The sequence below is a fragment of the Bactrocera dorsalis genome, chromosome 5, assembly GCF_023373825.1.
Source record: "Bactrocera dorsalis isolate Fly_Bdor chromosome 5, ASM2337382v1, whole genome shotgun sequence".
Taxonomy (NCBI): Eukaryota; Metazoa; Arthropoda; class Insecta; order Diptera; family Tephritidae; genus Bactrocera; species Bactrocera dorsalis.
Window position 1 is genome coordinate 27,940,374 of NC_064307.1, and position 22,522 is coordinate 27,962,895.

A 22,522-nucleotide genomic window follows, 5' to 3' on the forward strand; every position below is an offset into this window, starting at 1 on the left:
ATGTTAAGGGTATAAAAATAACAGTTGACTTTTTGTAAATTTCATGACACTAATAACCAGCACTGCAATCAGACGTTGTACAGCGTTTTGTAAGCATTATAACGGTACTAACGGGTGCCGCAATTAAATGTGAGTAGATACATACTTACAAACCAATATTAGAACATGTTGGTAATTACATTGAACAATGGGCGGCCGTCATAGTGAAAATTCACCGTCACCAACGCATACACACATATGTACATGCTTATATGCACACACATACACATTTGCATTAGCATGCTGCCTGTGTTGGCAGCAGTTCCTTTATTTCATTGGCCGCCATTCATTGTTTTGCAATTTATTTGCTTGCGTGTCGGTGTTTGCATGTGTATGTGTTTGTGTGTGTGGTCGGTGTAATAATGGCCTACTAATTGGCAGCTGTTTTTAATCATGATAATTACAGATTTCATTTTATTTGCGCCGACAAAACTGCTTCGTGTGGTCGATAACGCAGTGATGCGGAGCGAGAAAAAACTATAAAAACCAGATGTGTGTGTGTGTACCGCAATAAAGTTTCAACTCAATTACTTAATTACCTGTTATGCAAGTGCTATCCATGACAGTTAGATGGCTGGAATATAACGCAAAATGCTGAAATAATGTAACATGAGTTGCTCGACTTAAAGTCCTTGTATGGAAAACTTTTCCATGCTATAAAAGATGGATTCCATTTTACATGGAAATATTGACTTAAGAAGACCTTGCGCAGCCGCACTCCATATGAACTTTTCAGCTGCTTTCTAACTTTAGGTGAATAATCATCGAATCAATCGAAATAAAGTTGAAATCAAAGCTGCAGGCATCTCTCAAAAGATTTGCGCTTCTCGATACACTGCAAGCCATGAAAGGGGACTCATCTCTAAGCTCATAAAGGATCTCCGAAAAAAGGTATACTAAATGTGACTGACAGTACTACCAACCCAAAAAAAAAAAATAATTCTCCAAATCCTCCGACGCGCGCAGTTTAAATTCAAATGTCACCTTATTTTTTGGGCACAGTAGTATGCCCACACATTTTCAATAGGGTTTGCATCGGGCGACTGCGACGGCCAATCCAATGTAACGATGCCAGATTGAGTTTTCCACTGAGTACAGAGCTTGCTGCGGTGTTTAGGATCGTTGTCCTCCTGCAGAATCCAATCTTCATTTTTTCTGATGAACCATCATTTGGCAGATGGCAGTAAAGCCTTTTTGTAGATTTTTATCATTTTCTCGACATTTAGGTTGTCAGTAAAGATGTACAAAGTGCCGAATCCCTACTTTGAGAAGCAGCCCCAAAGATGCGCATTTATTCCATGTTTTACCGTCCGTTGAACAAACCTATTGGTGGAAGTTGCCCAAGCTCACGTGAGGACAGAACGTGCCCATATAGAACATTCATCAGTAAAAATGACATTTTTAAAATCTCTATCAATATTCTCATGCGCCCAAGTGAGTCGCTTTGTCACAAGTTTTTCAGTCAACAGAGGCTTCTTAATTGTGTTGCGCCATTTCAGATCATGAGTATGAAGAAGGATTCGAATAGTTTCGTAGGATATATCTAAACCTTTTGCCATTAATTTCGCTTGTTCTTGCCGCAGTGTTAAAGCAGGATTCCGCGAAAACAGATTCACTATTCTTTTTTCATCTTTTTAGTTCACTTTTCCTATCGAACCACGTTCTGGTAAATTATCGATATTTTTAGCCACTATAGACAGCTGTATCCACTTCTGTACAAATGCCTTCGACTTTCTCATATATTTAGCAGCCGCTGATTGCGACATTTTGTGACCTTGCGAGTGGATGCAAAGGAACACAGCCTCGTAGCGCGACGCGAACTTAGCACTCATGGCGTTCAACGTGATTCTCTTTCAAAAGATCAACGACAACTGAACCTTTGTTGACAATGCATCAAGGGCAAAGCTTAACTCTATCGGCTCGCGAAGGAATTTGAGCGAAACCTTTCATTAACTGTCGGTAAAATCGACCACGCTCTTTTTTTACAGACTGTACATATTTACATTCGACATAGGAGGAAACAATCGTTTTTTTAATTCACAAGTGCATAACTCCTTAAATTATTTGGCCACCGTATAGCACCACATCACATAGGCAGAAGATTACGTGAGAGAAAGGAAAGCAATTTGTAAGCCAAGTGTTGGCTGATAACACAGCTCTACAAAAATGTGTTTTGCTTTTTTTGTTTGTTGTGGTAATCAACTTTATGATAATTTTATCTCCAATATTTTGCTTTTCGTTAGCAATAAAAACTTACTTCCCAGCCTTAATTAGGGTGCTGTTAACCATTTTCGCGCATGCAGACATCACGTGAAAATTAAAATCTCGCTTCTGTTTTGAATATAATTCGCCTAGACTACTCAGAAACAGAGATGTTGCCCTAATACAAAGTTAATTGGTCAAAATTGATTCAGTGCTTTAGTAAGTGCTCAAGTTGGGAATGAAAACAAAATTTGGCAAAGCATTTAACGTGGAATTATCTTGTTTTAGTGACTTTTATAAAAAAGTTCTAGACTTACTAAGTAAAAGTTGAAAGTGGGACTCTTTGTTGACCGGTCTACAAATTCCTTTTATTCTTCTCTAACATTATTTATAGAGTTCCTAAACCTTTGCCAGTAACACCTTCCTCGGTACAGTAAGTCATCTCACCTGCATCTTCTGCTTTCATTTCCCTCTCAACAACGACATCTACTTGTATATTCAACTAGTTTTAAAGAGATCTGTCAAAGAGTGCTAAGGATTTAAACTTCCTCCAGAATAAAGTTCTGCTCCTTTCATAAGTGCGCGGTAAATTTTTAAGCGATTTATAACTAAACTTAGAGAAAGTTATGTACACAACCCAGCAATAGTTTGAATTTCTCAGAAATTAATCATCATTAAGCAAAATATGTATATATGTAAGCATTTTAATGCGACAGTGCGTTGTTGCACACAAAAACAAAAATGTTCGCTTCCAACGCCACTTTTCACTTACAAAGACTAAACGCTCACCAACTGCATGCTTAATCAATAAATATAAATATATATGTACATATATGTGTATGTATATATGTATATATTGTATTTGTGTGTTTGTTTGTTTGTTTGTAGTTTTTCACAATTACGTGCTTCATTAGCTCGCAATTTCCGCCATTACCGAAACGGTTTGGCGGCAAGGCAGGAACTTAATTTTCTCGTGAAAATAAAAACGCCAATTTACTACTTCGCAACGCTAATAAATCCAGCTAACTAAGCCAGTCATGAATCCAACTAACTCATAGCACATACACGGTCGGTTATAAATATAAATATTGACGTACGTTTGCTTGCAGCGCCAACGCCAAAACGCCGAAACGGCAATCATTGTTGGCCAAACATTAAATGCGAATTGAACTACCATTTTTCATTACAACGGCAAATTACTGGCGATAGCAACAACACAGGTATAGCATGTATACACATTAGGGTGTCCAATGTATATCCCCAATTATAATTATTATTGATTATTATTAATTTTTTTTTGTTTGCTAGGCTCTTTTTCATTTTTTGCCTTAAAATAGAAGTGTACAATGGAAGAAAGCTCTTTATTTTCAATTCTAGAATCATTTTACTTTTTCCATATAGTTCATATAAGATTTTTTGATATTTACAATGCATTTTTTATCTCCAAAACAAATAAACCTAGAAATACAAAATGTTTCGTTCTGCAAAAAAAAAATTAATTTTGATAAAAAAAAGTTAATTAATTTTAATAATTAAAAAATTTTAAATTTAATTTTAATTTAAAAATTTTAATTGTTGTGTTTTCATAACAACATTCCATTTGCTTTAAGGTTATGCATAAAATGTGCTGTATCCATATAGTACACCATGTCGTATGAGCAACATATCACGTAGTATAAAATCACTGGAATGAATGCTCAGGCGATTTGATGCATACATTTAACAGCCTATAACTTTAAAAGAACCGTTTTTATGAAAAAAATTATAACGACCTTTTATGTAGAGCGAACAATTTTGTAATAGAATATCACTCCTTCCATATTGTAAATTTAGCTTTTTAATGCGAAATATTTAAAAAAAAATATATATATATGTTATACAAATGGCAAAAAATATGATTAGGGGTCTAAACATATAAAATAAAATAAAGCGTTTGTTCACATTAAATCCTAGTTTTAAGACAAAACTTAAGCCTTAGAGAGCGTACGCAAAAACTCAATCGATTTGTTATACAATGAACACCCTAATACATCTAGACATAGTTGTAACAAGAGAGCTTCGCTTCGAGTTCTGTTTTTGTTTTTGAGTAGCTATTGAAAGATTTAATCGTTTGCGGCTTATTTATGTCGAATTGAGTCGATTTGGAAACAATTCTTTACTTCAAGCACAAATACATACACCCTTGTACACTTGTACACTTGAATATAAACTCTTTGATTGCACGCCGCATAACCGCGTTAGATATAACACACATGATGTATGTTTGCTTGTAGCTATATTTATGCAAACATACTTGTATATATATTATACGTGAGTGTGTGGCTCGAGTTTATTTTGAGAGAATTTGAAATTGCATCTCAGTTGAAGTGAGTTTAGAATGTTTCACAGAATTATTTTGTGTGTGTGCCTAATAGTTATGTACTAAAACAAGAATACGCAAAACCAGTGAAAGTTTAAAAACATTTCTATGAATCCATTTTGATATCATTTATTCATTGATTCGCCAATTTTGAGAAACATCGTAGTCTCCCAAAAATAGGTTTTCAGCCTCCTCCATTCAATTCAAACTAAATAATATATTGGCTATTGAACGTTTCCTAAAATAGTCTATTTTCGTTAAATAAGTTAGTTTAGATTATATATAATAGCAGTTTCGCGGCATATTTTCGAAATCAACTGACAGAAAATAAATGAGAAAACATCAATTAGATATAATTGAGAGCCGACTAGCCTTGAAAGTCTTCTACATTGCTTGTTGTAACGATTCTCTTCGATAAATTTTATTTCAGCGCAAACGATTTTGCCATTTTAATGGGTTGCCGAAACAAAATTTGGCTATTTTCTCTGAAAGACAAAAAGGAAGCATTAATAGCCTTTACAGGTTAGCAAATGCTCTGTAATTTCCGCGGATGTTGCTTTCAGTTTGATGTAACATGGAAGTGGTTAGTCCCAGTTATACTTCTTTCAGATATTTTTGCATTTTTAAGACAGAGAATACGAGGTGTGCTCGGAAAATAACGTAAGTTGTAAAATAACATGGATTTTGAAAGTAAATTTGTGAATTTTTTTAATATTTTTAATATGTTGATATGCATCCTCCTGAAGTACGATAAAATTTTGAAATGCATTCAATACTCAGGGAGCCATAAGCTATGAGTGGTCTTTAGGATACTCCCGACAGATGCCAAATCTAATGGCGCTCAGGCTTCAGATGCGGTGGATATGACAGGTGAAAATGGTCAAACGATCATGGAGAACGACCCAAGCATTCCAGATATAGCGAGTTCTGGGGGAGAGTCGTCAATTAGCGACATCGTCCTCAGTCTCAAACAGCTGTTTGAGGTGGTACGGATCGAGCACGATATGGGCGCTGAACTTGCGCTAATGGAGGAAAATCTGAAGGAAGAAATTCCACCAGATTAACCTTCATCATGCGAAGACGGCCTCCGCCAATTTAGTCTAAACAAGACGAAGTCGATGTCGACTTGCTGGCGACCAATAATACAGATATAACCAGAGCCTGTATGACGGTTCGAAATGATTTAACGGTATTAATTTTACCTAATTTTTGCAACGCTGATATTGCGACGGAAAGCTGGAGTGCTTCACCGGAGATTTCTGGTTAATGTCTGCATACATGCCGCACTCCGTTCAGATGGAATCATATAATTAATTTTTGTGAAAAACCTTGGCTAAAGCATCAAGAGAATGGTATCATCATTGGTTCTGACAAAGCTGAGTAGCTATAGACTTCAGTGAACTCGCCGAAAACTGTAAAGCTGATGAGCTAGCAAGAAAAGTAAGTTAGTAAGATTAACCTTTCCCTAGTTTTGGTTCTTTTAATGGGCCATTGTCCTATTGGCGTCCATGTTTAAAGTTTGAAATCCTACCAGAAGCCATCTGCAGATGCTATATGGAAAAAGATGAGGTGGAAATAACTCAACAATTCGTTCTTGACTATGCCGCGTTTGAGACTTAAAATCTTAGGAGCGCATGCTTTTAGACATCCCACCGAGCTGGCAGGACTACATATAGTAGTCCAAGTGCGATCTTTGATCACCCATCTAACCCACAACCTTTAAACTATTATACTCTGTAGCAACAGGTTGTAAGAGTATTAAAATCGAGTTTGAGCAGCGTTTCGACGACTGCAAGAAGCGCTGGCATAAGTGTATAATACAGAATGGGGACTAATTTGAAGGCGACAGAATTAGTGGACAAAAATTAGGACACCTCATATAACAAAGGCATTAAAGAATACAGTTTTTCAAATTATCTTGAAACAACCGCACTTATAATATTACTCATAAAATTAGAAATCTTTAAAAATAAAAAAAACCTAGAAAGTAAAGCTTCGAAAATTCAGACAAAAAAAATCATACTCTTCCCACCGGCTGTCGTGGTTTATTTCAATTACTTTTTATACAACTAGAGAGTAATTCTAACCAGTACACACAATTATAAACTTTTTAAACGTTATAAGCAATCAACAACCTATTAGAAAATTATCTGCCCAACCACCAGTCGCTTTCGAGGCACAGAGTGTCTTTAAAAATGTGCTTAAAACTAAACGTGTGTACATATGTATGTGTGCACAACGCCACGATGTCACGACACACGCTAAACTACAACTTATCACCATTATTGTCATAATAAAATCACCTTTCTGCGACAACAACACTCCCCCTCACGCTAGTTCGACACTTTGTTGAACTTTTACGCGCTTTATTTAAGTAGCCTTCGAGGCGCCGTCAGTTTGTCCGACCGCGTTACGATTGGAATCGCCCTAAGCGTTAACATTATTTGTAAGCTACTTAAATTGCCACATTTAGATAATAACAAGGCACAACAATAACAATAAACAGCGGGCAAACACAAAACCTTGCTGGTGGCTAAGGCATTGCCGGAAGGCGTTCTCAAAAGCATACCGGCGATTGGCGACTGCGTGAGGTAAACAGAAAAGTTGCAAAACTTTTGTTTAAGTTGCGTGGGTGGCCGTTTAGTAGTTGCGTATGACCCTGTCGCCCCACCTGACTACGCGCATCAATAGAAGATCATAAAGACATTCGTATATGAGAACATGCAGCTGTTTTTTATCTAGCATCATCATTATTGCCTCATACATTTTACAACGTGTGGGTTTATACTAACTAATGTGCTGTGGAGCTAGTTATTCAGCCAGTTTCCCGTATGATGCCAAGTTTTAGCGGGAATGTACTGTTCGATGCGCCACTCTGCCAACATTGCTCGGTATCTGATATGTTGTCAACAAGTATGTTCTTGGCATATTTGTGGACTTCAAGGGGGCGTTTGATTACCTAAGCTAGGTTCGAGTGCTTCAATGGCCGGAGGAACTTGGCTGTCCAGAAATTACTCTTTGGCAAAGTTACTTTTCGGACAGAAAAAACTCTCTAGTCGGCATGAATGGGAGTGTGGAGTGGTTCATGGCCGCCGTAGGGTTCCATATGTGGTCCATGTATTTGGAACCTTATGATAGAGTTTTTGTTTGGGCAGCTCGAGCCACTATGTAAGTGTTGTGCGTATGCAGACGACCTTTTTCTTCTGGTCGATGATCGCTCGCAGTCTGAGTTAGAGCGGGCGGGATGACATCTCTTAGAGATTGTAAATACTTGGGGTTTAGGAGTAGGGGTAGGCATAGCAATGGAAATAACGGTTAGAATGCTGACTAAGGGCAGAATGTCGCCGGTTGGTACACCGATTGTGCGGGGGATTGAACGGGGTCAGCTTCAGGTATGTGAGGCATTTTTAGGAGTGATTAGAGTCTCGGACGCCGTGCTGTTCGAACCATATATCGTGGATTTCTTGTGGCCTGTGCGACTTATAGAGCCACTTTATAGTGGGAAGCAGCCACGGCAGTCTTGGAGTCCCAAAAACTTCTCTCAATACAGCGTTGTATGATGCTTGTCTGTATGTCGCACCGTCTCAACGGATGCGGATAAGGAGGAATATTTAGAAAGCAGGAGGCTTCTAGTTGATAGGGTGAGGTGTAGGTGGGAAGACCGCTGGGACAAGAGTCCGAACTAATGGGCTGTGGGGCTTATGGGTACATTTGGGACGTTGGGTTTTTTTAGGGTAACCCAGACTTCAGACTTTTTCTGAGTCTGGGGTTTTGGCTTTCGGAGCATGAGCATCTGAAAGCATTTTTATCAGAGCCACCTATCTGATATGTCAGATTGTTTTTGTGGGTCGGGGGTAGAGGCCTGGGTGCATATAGTTTCAGAATATAAGATGTTCTCGGACATTTGGGGTATGAGTGGTATGGGGTTTAGCTAGTCTGATGGACGTTTAGATGTTAGCGGTGTATTCTCCAGTAGTCGGAACGCCGAACAGTTGGGATCGTTTGCGCGTGAATTGTTTAGGCGGCGAAGGCGTTTAACTTAGATTTAGGGTTAGCTTCTTATGTGAATGGTGAGTGCGTGTAATGTGCATATGGGATTCCCTGGTCACCAGTATAGAGCTCAACTGGTGGTAGTTTGCTACGAGATCTGACCGGAGACTTAATCTACTCGGAGAATATCGTTGTGGTTGTGGTTAAAACTCAAATGCGGGAAGACCTGGCACTTTCTCAGTTGAATGTGGAATTGCATTGCAACCGGGTGCCGAACACAAAATACCGCAGAGATTTTTTTTGGGCCTCGAACCGCACCAAGTTGGTTAGTGTGTCCGTTCCACACTGCCAATTGGTACTAAAAATGCGGACATTCTCAGGGCGCAGATCAACGCATTGATTTGATCCGCTGTGCTTTTGAGCGTCGGGGGGTAAGGCTGTCGTCAGCAGATACCCACGTTAAATATACCGGACTTCTGTATATCGTTTATGTTAACCTCATTGACTGCTTTGCTATGTTGTTTGGTATCATTCCTCTATGTGAGTATCTCTGAGTTTTTGCTTTTCATGTAGACTTACTTCTATATTTCTTACACCCTAACTGTTGGCCACCTTGCAAACCCTTCCGGTTAGCCTTCCTCATTAAACGTGTTGTGGCCTTACGTCTCCTCTTCGAAAATAAGCTTCACTGCTATGCTCATATTATCACAGTGCATTTGTGCGCTCATTTTGTGGTCCTCTTCTTTTCTTTTTTTTGTAGCATTTCAATTATTTGTTACTTGTAGTTTTGTCATACCCGCTTACTGCTTCAACTTCTTACTCACCACTTACTCACGAAAAACTGTCGTGTCCATGCAATTGTTCGCATGTTCGTGTGCGCTTATTGTGACATTTCAATTTAGATGCTTATCAATCAGCAAAACAAGCTTGCTAGCGTGAAAGCCCAACGGATACAAGCGCACAATATTCTCACTAAAATATAGTGTAGTCAGACATAAATGCCACTTTACCAGGCAATATTTGTATATGCTCGCATTTAGATTGCTTTCACAATATATTTCTCGCTCGCTATCTCTAGCTCTTCACTTCTCGCCCCTCTCTTTCAAAGTATTTATAATAACACTACTTTCCTGTTGTGTCCTTTTTGACGCGCGGCCTTTGTTGACAACTTCAAAGCGGATATTAATGAGCCGCGCGCACAATACGCTCACTTTGTGCACACACTGTTGACACGCAGTGTTGCGCGCATTTTGTTATTCACGACCATGGCGTGGCTGGCGAAAATAGGTTAGGATAACAAATTAAAGTTTCATATTTCTTGTTGATGAGTCAAGTGGGTTGTATTCGTATTCGGTCAATTTGTAAGACAACCGCAAAGAAATGCGTTTTATTAAAATTTCTCGTAGAAACTTCAAGGAAATGTTATTAAGCAAGCAAAATGAAAAATTATTTAAACAAAATTTAACTAATGGAGGGTGTCATCCAACGACTAAAGAAGAGTAGCGTCGCTTTAATATTCAAATTTTTACGCTGCTGGCGGAGGATGACTTGCTGTGACTAAGAAACAACTTCAAAGTAGTGCCCGAGGCGTGCTTTGGCGCTCAAAGTAATAGAAATAATTTTAATAAATAGGAAAGTTATTTGTCAAATTTATTGCTAAGCGGAATATTTGTCAAATTTCATGAATATACTTCTACAAATGAAAAAGTTTTCTATACAAACACTTGATTCCGATCGTACAATGTGTATGGGACCTGTGTACCATATATGCTATGGTGATCCGATATCGGCGGATCCGACAAAAAGGCAGCCTCTCGGGGAAAAATGAGGTTCAAAAATTTCAGATCGATACCATAGGCTTTCTTAGAGGTGTCTAGGAACCTATTTTTCCGAGTAGCAACGAAAAAAAAAATTCTGAATCACCCTAATATATGTATATGGAGCAGAGAGATGGATGATACATCTGATTGGTCGGACTTAAGAGTCTTCGAGATAAAACTTTTACGGAAAGTTAATGGTTCTCTGCGCATTGGCAACGGCGAGTACCGCTGTCGATGGAACTATGAGCTGGTACGATATATATTACAACATTGACATTGGTCAGTGAATCAAGAGACAGCAGCTACGCTGTCTAGGTCATGTAGTCCGATTGGACGAAAACACTCCAGCTCTGAAAGTATTCGACGCAGTACCCATCAGGCAGCAGAGGAAGAGAAAGACATCCACACCGTTTGAAAGACCAAGTGGAGAAGGAACTGGTTACACTTGAAATCTCCAATTGGCGTCCAAAAGTCGACCTAAAGAGAACAGATTCTCTAGTAGGCTTCATTGCTGCACGCTTTAGTGAGTATTAAAACCTAAACCAAGTGAGAGTAAACAAAGGTCGAAGGAACACTTTCAGCAAGAAAAGACTAGACTCATTTTTGTAACTCACTATCATTGTACTAGACTTAAGATTAAATTTATATAATCTAGGCATAGCCGCAGGAGATTAAAAATTATAGGAAAGTGAGAAGCATATACATACATACATATATACTGAAACCAGTCTTCAAGACGATTCAGTTTACAGCAAGCAGTAAAGTTAGCTATCTCCACTGACACCTCCTAATTTATATATTTTGAAGTGTGGAGAGGACGCACATGAAAAGTACTGAGAATGCCTGAGTGCCCAGAATGCTCTGCCAATTCTCTCTCACTCCATAACTTCTGTTCCCCATAAACTCTTCTTAGTCTACCATGACCTCAGGTTAGACCTTCCCACATACTTTAGTTAACTTTAATGTAATTATGTCCCTCTAACAGAATAAGAATAAGACATCCTGTTTGTATGCAAAGAAAGCTCTTCGTGCCGTTGTTGGTACTTCATTGCTTTGTCGCAAAGCAAATAAACAACTCCCAAGGAGGAAATAAAAGCCGTTGAAACAGGAATTGCGCGGTTGTGCAATAAAATATTTCGTTAATGTGACATATAAAATAACAAGCGGCTACCAATTTCCGCAAGACAGCCAACTGGGTATAATATTTCACACACCTACAATATATCGCATAACATGGGTATTCATTTATTTTAATGAGATCATAAAGTTATGTCAGCCAATAAATTTCTGAACAACAACAAACGTGCTACAGAAACGATAGAGGGGAGTGGAGAGGGAAAAGGAAGGGGAAAGGAAGCGGAAAAAGAAGACGATTCGTATGGACACTTAGTATGTATGCAAATAGCCTTAGAGGTCACTCATACGCACTGGCGCGTTTACTTTCGTAATAAATATTACTTGCTTATATCTCCTTTGCCCAAAGAATAAAATTTCCTTGCGCTCTCATTCGTATGTGTGAATGAGGCTACCACACATACCGGTTGTAATTATAGCCTAGCTACCACTAAAAGAAATTCCGCTTTACACGACATCTTTAAAGAAATTTAGACTACTTTAGAAGCTGATTTCAACCCTTACGTTTCAGCTGTTGATAGCTTCCCTTAAGGGAAGGAAATATACCCTTCGGTCACATAATAATATAATATAACAAGCAATTGTCTCCTATTTCAACAACTCCTGGCCTCCGCCTCGCGTAGCGTCGTAAGTCAATTTAGCAAAAACCAAGTCCCAGTCGCTGTTGTGGTAAGGGACAACTCAGTCGTAATAACCACAGCCTGCGGGCTAAGCAAATGCCCGTCAGACTTTGTAAATAGGGTGTGCATATGAAATCAATTTTCCAGTTTCTTGGCTTCAACTTTTGTCTGTGCGGCTTTAGAACTTGTCTGATAGCCTAAAAGCGCTTTGCGCCGCTCGAAAGCGGACAATTAAAAGTAAATATTTAGTTTATTCAAATGAACAAATGGTATAAAAGCTTAAAGCGAATGTTTGTCTGTATGTATACATAGAAGTCATAGCAGGGATATGCAAATGAAAATGTCGAAAACTCAATACCAAAGAGAACAAGTACGAACAACACCATTTTATGCGAACTAAGGAGTAATGAACTCTTAAAATCACACTCGCTACTACATACTTACTCAAAACTTGTCCTTAAGGAACAAAGCCAATAAAATATACACAGCCGTTGGCTAAAATTTCAAATATTATGGAAATCACTATATCCGGTATATTGCGGATGGCAGAAGATCAGAACTAATAGTGTTAATTTTTGCATTAAATAAGTATATTCTTCTTTGCTGGCGTAGACACCGCTTACGCGGTTATAGTGTCATCAAGTACACTTGATATCATATTTGGACGCAATCAGGAACTTCATACTGACCGATGTTTACGGTATAAAATGAACAGTAAATACGAAAGTAATAGTTTTAGGATTATGAGTTAGAGGAAGTATTTACACAACTTTACCCATTTTAAACACACGCGCTACTTTTATCAAGCAAAGTTCTCTCTGAATTGCATTGAAGTATCTCAAAGACTGACTGATACTTTCAGTAAAAAGTCACCAATAGATATCAAGAACTACACTATATATAACTATATTTGGAAACGCCGCGGAGCTAGCCTCTAAAGCATATTCCAAGACAACAGGCAAGGCAGCAAGCAATTGGGGACCCAACGGTAACAGACAACAGAAGAGATGTCGTTAGTGAGGCCACAGAGTCTGTTGTAAGACGCTTTAAGCGCAGGAATTCAAACGGATGACTACTCACCACAGACTATATTACAGAGCTACATCTGATATCGTGAAGGACCAAAACTGCTCTAAGCGTTGCTCATTAGCCTGCTGAACTAACCCAAACTAACTTAACCAGTCGCATTTATATTGCATATATCCATAAATATGTAAGATATCTTAATAAAACGTCTATGAGTATTTTTCGTAATATTATTAGGTTATTAAAGCTCAAAGACGTCAAAGAAACCCCTTCTTCACTTTCACTATCGTTATTTTGTTCACAATTCCTTCATAAACTCAGTGACAGAGCATTGCTGAACTTGAATCAGTTTTAAGCTATAAAGCTCCGTCAAGGTTTAACGATGGTATAGATGAACTCAAAACCGAGGTTGTAAATCACTACAGCACGAATTTCGTGAAGATCATTTAAAATCAATGGTTGTTCCAGAAACTATTGAAAACATTTGCTGAGCACAAACTGAAATGGCAAGATCGTCATGTGAACTATCATGAGATTGTTACAACTACAGGCACGAGTGGGATCAGTACACATTCAATATTCCATGAAGAATCTATTGTAATAATATTTATTCACGTTGGATACAACTCTATTTGGCAATCGCTCCAAAAAAAGGTTGCTGACTATTGGTCGGGAGAAATGTTGAAAAATAAGATAGCTATGCTTGGTAACACGTCTTTGAAGTCGTTCTAGAGGGTTCTAGAGAGGATGAAAGGTGGATTTATAAGCATGCGTCCGAAAGTAAACTGCAATCCACTGTAAGCGTGTTTCAAGATGAGTCGGATCCAACAAAGTTTGTTCGAGCACATAGTACTTTGAAGCAAATGGTTAACTTTTTTTTCGGAACATCAGGATATATCTCAACCGTATCACTAGAATGAAGACAGTAAATTCTAAGTATTACAAAACTATTTTACAGCCAGTTGTCTTTCAAGAAATCGTAAAAGCATCGAATGATTCACCTGAAGTGGACGTTGCCACAAATTTGAAACTGTATACCTATAGTCCAATTTTGGTACTGATTTCTAGCGAGCCATTCCGTATAATATCAGCTGTAAAATTTGAAGGTGAAGATGTGTATAGTCATGCTTCTAGATAGGCAGTTACAGTCGTAGGGCTAAACCCAATTCCTACCTTTGCGTCCTCGCCGTTCACCCTGGAAACGTGAGTAACTCTTGTGTAAGATGCGGTAGCCACCTGTGAGCCTGAGGTCACGGCTAAAGAAAATAAGCTTCACTGGAGTTGCTCCGACATTAAACGGTTCGCTAAAGTCTAATAGCAGCGTCTGTTCACTAGAGGTGCAGTTGCAACTTTACACAACTCGTCTAGTGAGATTGTGCGCTGGATTTTGGGCCCACCATGGAGAAACCACAATTAATCAAAAAGAAAAATTTCATATCTAGAACATTTCTTTGTGGCTATGGTACATTTTACGAGTTTTGGATATTGTCAAACTTTACAATTTTTACTTAAGTAACAAATGCAAATAGCGGGTTGTCAAAAATTTATTATTAACATCCGACGGAAAAATTGTTCAACAAAATAATTAATTCATCCCATTTCACTATAAATATTTACATGTGTGTTGTATTTCAACGCCAAGAGGGCGTAGAGACGAATAAATAATTCGAATTTATATTTCGGAAAAAGAAGAAAAAAGCAAAAACAAATGTTCTGCTCATGTTTGACCACAAAAGGCTAACCGGAAATTATACTAAAAGCTCCTGTGGCACACATTTCGCCAGCTCCGCCCACGACGAGCATACACGCACACATACCAATGCACACTTGCATTAATCAAATGACTAAATAACTGACCAACGTGGTCTGTGCGCCGGAAATGAGTTACCCAACGCCTGGCTACATTTGCATATGGGCGGTTGGTGAAGCGCTGGTGGCGGCCACTCCAGCTCAGCATTGGTGAGTGCGTGGCAAAGGTCAATGAGTCGCCAAGGGAGTTTATTAAGCGTGCGCTTGTGTCGGAAAATGTGCTGTGAAAGAGTTCGTGAATTTTGAATAAATTATGGAATTACTTGCGTGAGTTCACGCATGTTTAGCTCGCATTATTTCATTCCGTTTTTTTTTTTCTACCCTAAAGTCTAAATTATTTGACACGTTGTTTGTAACAACCAGAAAGAAACGAACAAAAGAGCAGTTTGATGAGCTAAGTCGATTTCGCCATGTTCACCAGTCTATCCATCTGTATCTACGCAAACTAATCCCTTATTTTTGGAGTCTTTGATCTGGAATTTTGCATCTGCCCTTTCCTTAATAAGAAGCTGCTGTCTGAACCTCCGATAATGGATCACCATAGTATGTAGCTGTCACACAAACTGAGTTTCTTGTATGGAAGCTTTTTTATTTGTCAAAAGTCGTTGCAGCCGAAGTAAAGGTTTTTTAGTTCAAAATTCTTTTCGGTTCAATTTTCTGTATGATTATAAATATTAAAAGATCTTTCATATCGGCTTGCTAATTACAAGATTTCAACCTCATCTTCTTCAATGCAACTTTAGCAAGTTGCATTCTCCAAAACCTTTAGCCTTATCGCGTGAATCAAGTGACCAGTTAGGCCAGGAACCTTACTTAGAACTAGCAGTTTAATGTACTTTTTAAGTTCCACTCTGGAGTAAAAGCAACCCCACAAGTGCTGGTTGCTGGCCAACGCTTACTGAGCTCGCGCGAAGCTCACCGAACTAGCGCCCGAATGCACGAGGAGAGGAAAACTCCAGCTCGTTCTCATCCTGACGGAATTTTGATAAGAGTGCCTTTTCTTCTAAACTTATTGACAACTTCCGAAAACTCTACTGTTGTCAGGCACCCTGGCAAGTTCAATAAGGAAATTCCTTGATGCTGCTGCTAATGAGTTCATCCGCGCCTGCTGCCACCTTGATGGCTGACATTTCTGCTTGAAAGATACTGCAGTGGTCTGGCAGCCTGAAAGAATCGTTTGGACATATTACTCTCTCTCCCAGCATTCTTTTAAGCTTCCATTCATCCGTGAAAAAGTCCAATGAGCTTCTTCTTCAGCAACTCCGACTCATCAGTGTATCCCTCTGAGGTGTGTGCTTGGAGAATATGTCACTAGGAGTAAGCTCAGTGTTCCAAGTTATCAAGTATGCAGTTAAAATGAGAGATAATTTCAAAGGATTTCAACTTAATGTGTGCAGTTTCTGGAAGTCTGATAGCAACCTTTGCTGCCGGTAATGTCCACGGGTGCGAAAAGTAGAATGGCAAGACATGCCTTCGTTGCTGTTAAACGTTTTAGCTGTTTGTATGGTTTTACCAAGCGCCCTCTACCAGACAAATACACGATGGAAGAGTATTTCCAAAGCCAAAACTTTTGCAAACTTTTGGTGAGAGATCCCACTGCTTCCAAATATCTCTGTTGAAAATTGGTATCGCACGAGGTGAAAATTAACCAATTTAATGTGTGACTAATCACCGAAAAAGATAGAGGAATCGCATGATTTGGTACTCCACCTACTTTTTTATTACCCATTCTTGCCGAAGCTGCCAACAAGTTGCCTTTTATTTTGGATTCTCAGCCCTCTAGAAAATGCTCAGCGAAGAGATTTGCGTCAAAATTGGAACCTATTTTGATGTAAATATGTCTTGACTATAAAAATTTAATGGAAAAGTTGAATAATAGGTTTAATTTATTTATCTCACTTGATAGCAATTAATTGATTGAATCGAAAATAAATTAAGAATCTGTTTTCCTTTGCAAAGTAAAAACTGTTCATCATTAAAATAAGGCATAATAAACTTTCAATGATAAGAGCTTTTACCCTTCAATACTCTCACTAATTAGCCTCTTTCGGGGACTTTACAGCTTATTGCTCTTCTAATGACCTCTTCAGGATAGCCAGAACTTCGTACGTCCCTCATGGAATTTATAACGAATGCTGAGCTTAAAATGTGGGGAACCTTGAAGATTAACAGCATAAATAGAAGAAGAATCGTGTGGAAGAAAAACCTTTTTGCTATCTGCTTCGCTTCCAAATAATTAAAACTTACAATTATTTTACTAAAGTTTCACAATTGAAGGAAGAGTTTAAGCTTAAATGCTTCTCCGTCTTTTCATAAGGAGTGTTTTTTTTAGGTGTCCCAAACCCAGTTCCCAACCCTGGAGAGAGATGTTTCGCCTTTCACTTTAGCTCGCCTTCAAACGGATGTTTTTTGGCTACCCAGAGGAGACTTGGTCTAAGACCAGAAGTCGTGCTGCTTAAGCCATACATAAGATAATTGTTTCTGTCCCCTCCCCAGTGAATGGCGTTCAGAGAACATTCCTCGCAAGTGTAATTCTGCACATGACTCCATCCTTCCTTTTTAAATTAATTGACTAAATATGTGCTATTTTTAATGAGCCGTGTCTATTTCGGTTTTCAACGTTATGTCTTGTTTGTGTGTTTGAAGAAAAAAATGCTCATTTTATTTACATGAAAGTAAAAACCACACATTTCGCTTAAAAAAAATTGGAAACTCAAAAAATTTGCGAAAGATGACGGCAAAGCAAAATAAGGGAAATCAACTGTAATCAACAGCAACAAAAGCGAAGCATTTCATTCGCAATGAGCTCACACACACACACAAAAACTCACACAATCACATATGAGCGGTAGTGCTTTTTTATATTTGAAACAAAACTAAACTTTAGTCTACTCAACTTTCACTTTTTGCGCAATTTGCAACCATAACTGTTGTCACTGCACACTTTTCCTGTTATTTCTTTTCAGCGATGTGTGTTTTCGCTAACACAGCCACTAGAGTAGAAAGGCTACGAATGAGCAGCGCTGCCGCTGCACACACACACCCACAACACATTGACAACTAAATACAGAACTTGCGAATAACAATAACAACGAAACACAAACCAACAGAACAACAAAAAGTGCTAACGGCATTGAAATGTGTGGAGCGACACAATAACACTCATACGCCCTGTTGTGCTTCTAACGGCGGTTTTGGACTACAATATTTCACTGTGTTGGTGGCGCGGGTGTGAGTAACTGTAAGCGGTGAGGTAGAGTCTGGTTGAGCAGGCCACCAGTTGCTGGTGCAGAGTATCTTCTATTAACAAAAAACAAAGCCATTCGCACATGTGAAGACTGATTGCCAAGCGTAAAAAAACAATCAACACACACACATTGTCGTTTGCATGTGTGTATGTGTCGGGTTTTGTATAGAAATCAGCGGCGAGTGTATGAAAAAACGTTACAAAGCGCTGAAAAGCACAACAATGACAGGAATTGTTGATACTCCGCTGGGACTGCTTGTATGTGGACAATTTATAATGGTCTTGGCGAGAGGCCGGTAGGAAATTTTCCAACAAATATGCAAAGTTAGGTTAGGTTAGGTGGTTGAACGCTTAGCATATTAAATCGTTTGAAATCTACATTATTTTTGCGTTTCCCACTTTCTCCTAGCTTTTCACAGTTCACCTCTCAATATTTCAACAAACTACAGTCTCAGACAGTTCGATATGTCAACGAGTGTTAGCGTCCTCAAGCAGATTATAAAGCACTAGAGGCATATATCATAAACTCTGCACATTTCCTACAGGATATATCAAAGATAACTGCTGTAATTATATACCCGGTACATACATATATGTATATTACTATATATATACATACATACATATATATACATACATACATATGTATATCCATCAAGATGCAAAAACAGCCGCACGCGGGCGCTCGCAACACCGCTAGGAAAATTACCAATGATGGCATTTTCATTTCCACTTTCATTTCATTTCACACACATTTACACAACCATTGTTTAGCGTTTTTTGCTTTTGTTGCCCTTTTGTTGTTGTATGATATTGTGGGTTTCATTTGTTGCAGACTTTTGTGCGGTAATGAAAGCGAAAACTCTCGTTTAGAGCACAGCAAGCCGAAGCAAAAAATAGATAAATAAAGCCGAACAAGCGCGCACACACACATGTACTTTAGTCAGCATATGTGTGTACATGTGCATGTGTCTGCTTGTGTGTGCGACTGCGGAAAGTGGTGAAGTGTAAGCAAAAAAGTGCGCGCAGCTCATAAAAATTCATTAAAATTGTGTATGTGAGTACTTGCTATTGTTGTTCTTGTTGATCGTTTCAAATGAAAAGTGTATATTTGCACACATGTACATGTATGTGTGTGTTTTCCCAGAAGGAATTAGGCCAGCATACATTTTTCAGTTTACCTTTTGCTGTGTGTGTGATTATTCATTAAAATTCGTTTTTGGGGACCAACTAAAATAGCAGGAAATTTGAAAAGTTATTTTTGTGCTGAAAAGAAATTTATTCTGCGCAAAGTTGCTGTGTAAATCCGGTTGTAGACTGGGTGAAAAAAGTTGATTGAATACAGGCGATTTACACATGTACAGCAACGAATAGAAAGCGCCTGTATCGTCAAATGAAAAACGAAACACGTCGTGACTTTTCGGTGATTTAATTTGTTTCTTTAAGCAGATAATTGCAATAATTTTTTGTTTTTTAATTATCCTTTATTATTCAAATATGTGACATTTCGCTATATTTTTTAGCAAACATGCTGAATTAAAAGTCTTGATTATCGTGTTAATATTTAAACACAGAACTTTTGACGAAATTTTTAAAATAATTTTATGTTAATGTTATAATTTCGGTAAGTTAGGATATATTTTCCTCTAAATTTTTAGATTTCCACACAAAATATTTGACAGGAAAATATTAAAAATTATATTCCTCTACGTACATACACATATCCATTTTTTAGACCTGCAACATGTTGCTCAAGAGCATATGCGGTTTAAAATGTTATGAAAAATAGTTGTGGCCAATCCTTTTACTAGAACAAAGTCGCATAACTACTATTGAACCTCTATCAACAAGGCTTGGTGGTGTGATAAATGGGTATTCTAGTCTAATAATAAAATAAAACAATTTTTCAAAATTCAAAAACATGCTCCATGTTTGCGACGCTATAACTCACGAACGACTTAGAAGAAACGACAATCAATCAAACACGTGTTAGGGCGTGAAATGAGCTTTCCAAAAAGGTATAGCATGACCCGATGCGACGAATAAAACTAGAGCTACGCGCTTTCAGCGCCAACTAGCGAAAATACCGCAAGACTTTTTTGACAAGCCAATTTTGCATGAATGTAATATAAATATCCTTCTATCAGATAAAGTAACAAAAAAAATAAAAAATCAAATTTGCAATATTAAGAAAAATCGATAAAATTAAAGATTTAGTGAAAAATCTCGTTCCTTATTTTTGAGTAGTCGCCATTTTATGCAATAAAAAATTGACGTTTTGCTGTTTTTTGGAATAGCGACATTCGTAAAAGTCTAGAATTCATCAAACTGTTCATTAATCCAAAGATACATATCATCAAGTTTTTGTGAAAATTTCAAAGGAAAAAAAGGAACAAGTTCATTACTACGCTATGCCTGGCAGTCACTCGGGAAAAAGTGCCTTCGGGCTGCCAACAGAACTTCTTACAGTATTGCCAACAGATAGAAAAAATTACGTGTTTTAATTAACATAGGACTGCAAACCAGGCATTGGAGGAAGGAAACCCGTGAAAATTGTATTTTTGACAGACGGTTTTACAAAAATTCAAATTTTGTTCAAACTTTCCTGGCATTTTTTTTAAATAGTTGTAATAAAACGAAAATGGTTCTACGTTCAAGATCTTGTAAATTATATATCGAAAACATTTGTGAACTCGTACAAAGATCAGTTGAGTTGTTCGCTTGACAACTGCTTCGAAAAAACGCCTTAAAGAGTTGTAAGTGAATACTTGTATATAGTATTAGTTGTGTGTATGCCAATAAAGAAGAAGAAGTGAATATACAGCTGAATTCGAGCACGTAAATTTGCAAGGCTGTATCTACAAAACCATTACTCGGTATTTACTGATCAGCTTGAGCATTTGTGACAATTTTCTAGATTTTATAAAGTTAAATAACACAATAAAAAATGGGTATTTAGAAACCGTGAAACCCACGTAACCCCTCAATGTCACAAGATCTATAAAATTTAATGCCAAAAATAGTAGAAATCGATCCACCATACCTCAAATGGCTTAAGTAATTTTTTATCGTTTTTTTTTTTGCTTTTCATTTTCGCTTTTTTATCGGAGTAATTGGTTAGAGATTGGTTATCTCTAAATATTATATTTTAGATTTCCTGCCTTAATAAAAGTGGGGTTAAAAATAGCTTATAATAAAAAATTTAGAATTCAAGGAAAACTATTCTTAAAATAAATTATCTGCACTTAAATCAGAACTTCCATAACTAATAAATGATTTTCAAAACACGATTATTTATTTTTTCCTAACACATCTACTCAACTCAACTTTATTTCACAGAGCAATTTCGATTGTTTTTTTTTCACTTATGCCTTACTCTCAAAATATTTTATCTATTTATTTTGCCTAACCCATAAAATATTTAAATTATGCTGACACTCTCCACCGCAACATTATTCAAAAAATTTTAAATCAAATATTTTATATTTTTTTTAACCTTAAACAGCTACCTTTACCCCTGATATTTGATTTCCTTACTCTTCTCGCTTTTACTTTTAACCACACAAATTGTGCCATTATGTCAGACACACATTTCAAAAGGCATATTTGAATAAATACTTTCACTCAGCAGAAGCGTGTTTAATTAATGAAATATGCCTACTCCACTTTCGCTTTCACTTTCAGTGGCATTGCTGTCAGGCAGAGCTTACCAGGTTTGCAATTTTAATTCTGACAAGCCTTGCCACATGAAAGGCAATTCACAGCATGTGCTTACCACACACACACATATGAAAAGCATTATGCACGTACAACAGCACGCACATGTGACTTAATAGGCCGCTCGTGCATTTCTTTTGTTTGTTGCTTCACTTTTGTTGTTTGTTTCGGTCTGCCACAGCAACGTTGAATTTCATTAAAACCAAATGAAGTGGGAAGTCTGCTGTTTATGCTTATTATGCAATTTGGTGTATGTGTGTGTATGTGCATATGCCAGTTTGTAGCATGACATATTGGGAAAGTATTTAGTAGAAATAAAGTGAAGTTTTACTCATAACAGCATGTTACTCATACGCACTGCGGTACGAAATCAAGCTAAATGCGATGGAATACTTGTGTATAGCGACAAATATACTATTTTGAGGTTGACGCGTGTTTGAGAAATATATAGTACTATTTCCAGTTTAAACTTTAAGTCTCATGCTGATATAAATAAGCAGAGCGCTGTGGTAATATGCTATTCGCTACCAGTGGGCACTTGGCATTATAACCAAAGCTT

At 37.7% G+C, this 22,522-nt stretch overlaps 1 protein-coding gene across 5 annotated transcripts in view; it reads right to left on the reverse strand.

Annotated features, from left to right (window-relative positions):
- Positions 1-22,522, reverse strand: part of LOC105228705 (regulating synaptic membrane exocytosis protein 2) — a 287,009-nt gene that overhangs the window by 264,103 nt on the left and 384 nt on the right. The gene's annotated exons all lie outside the window — the stretch shown is intronic.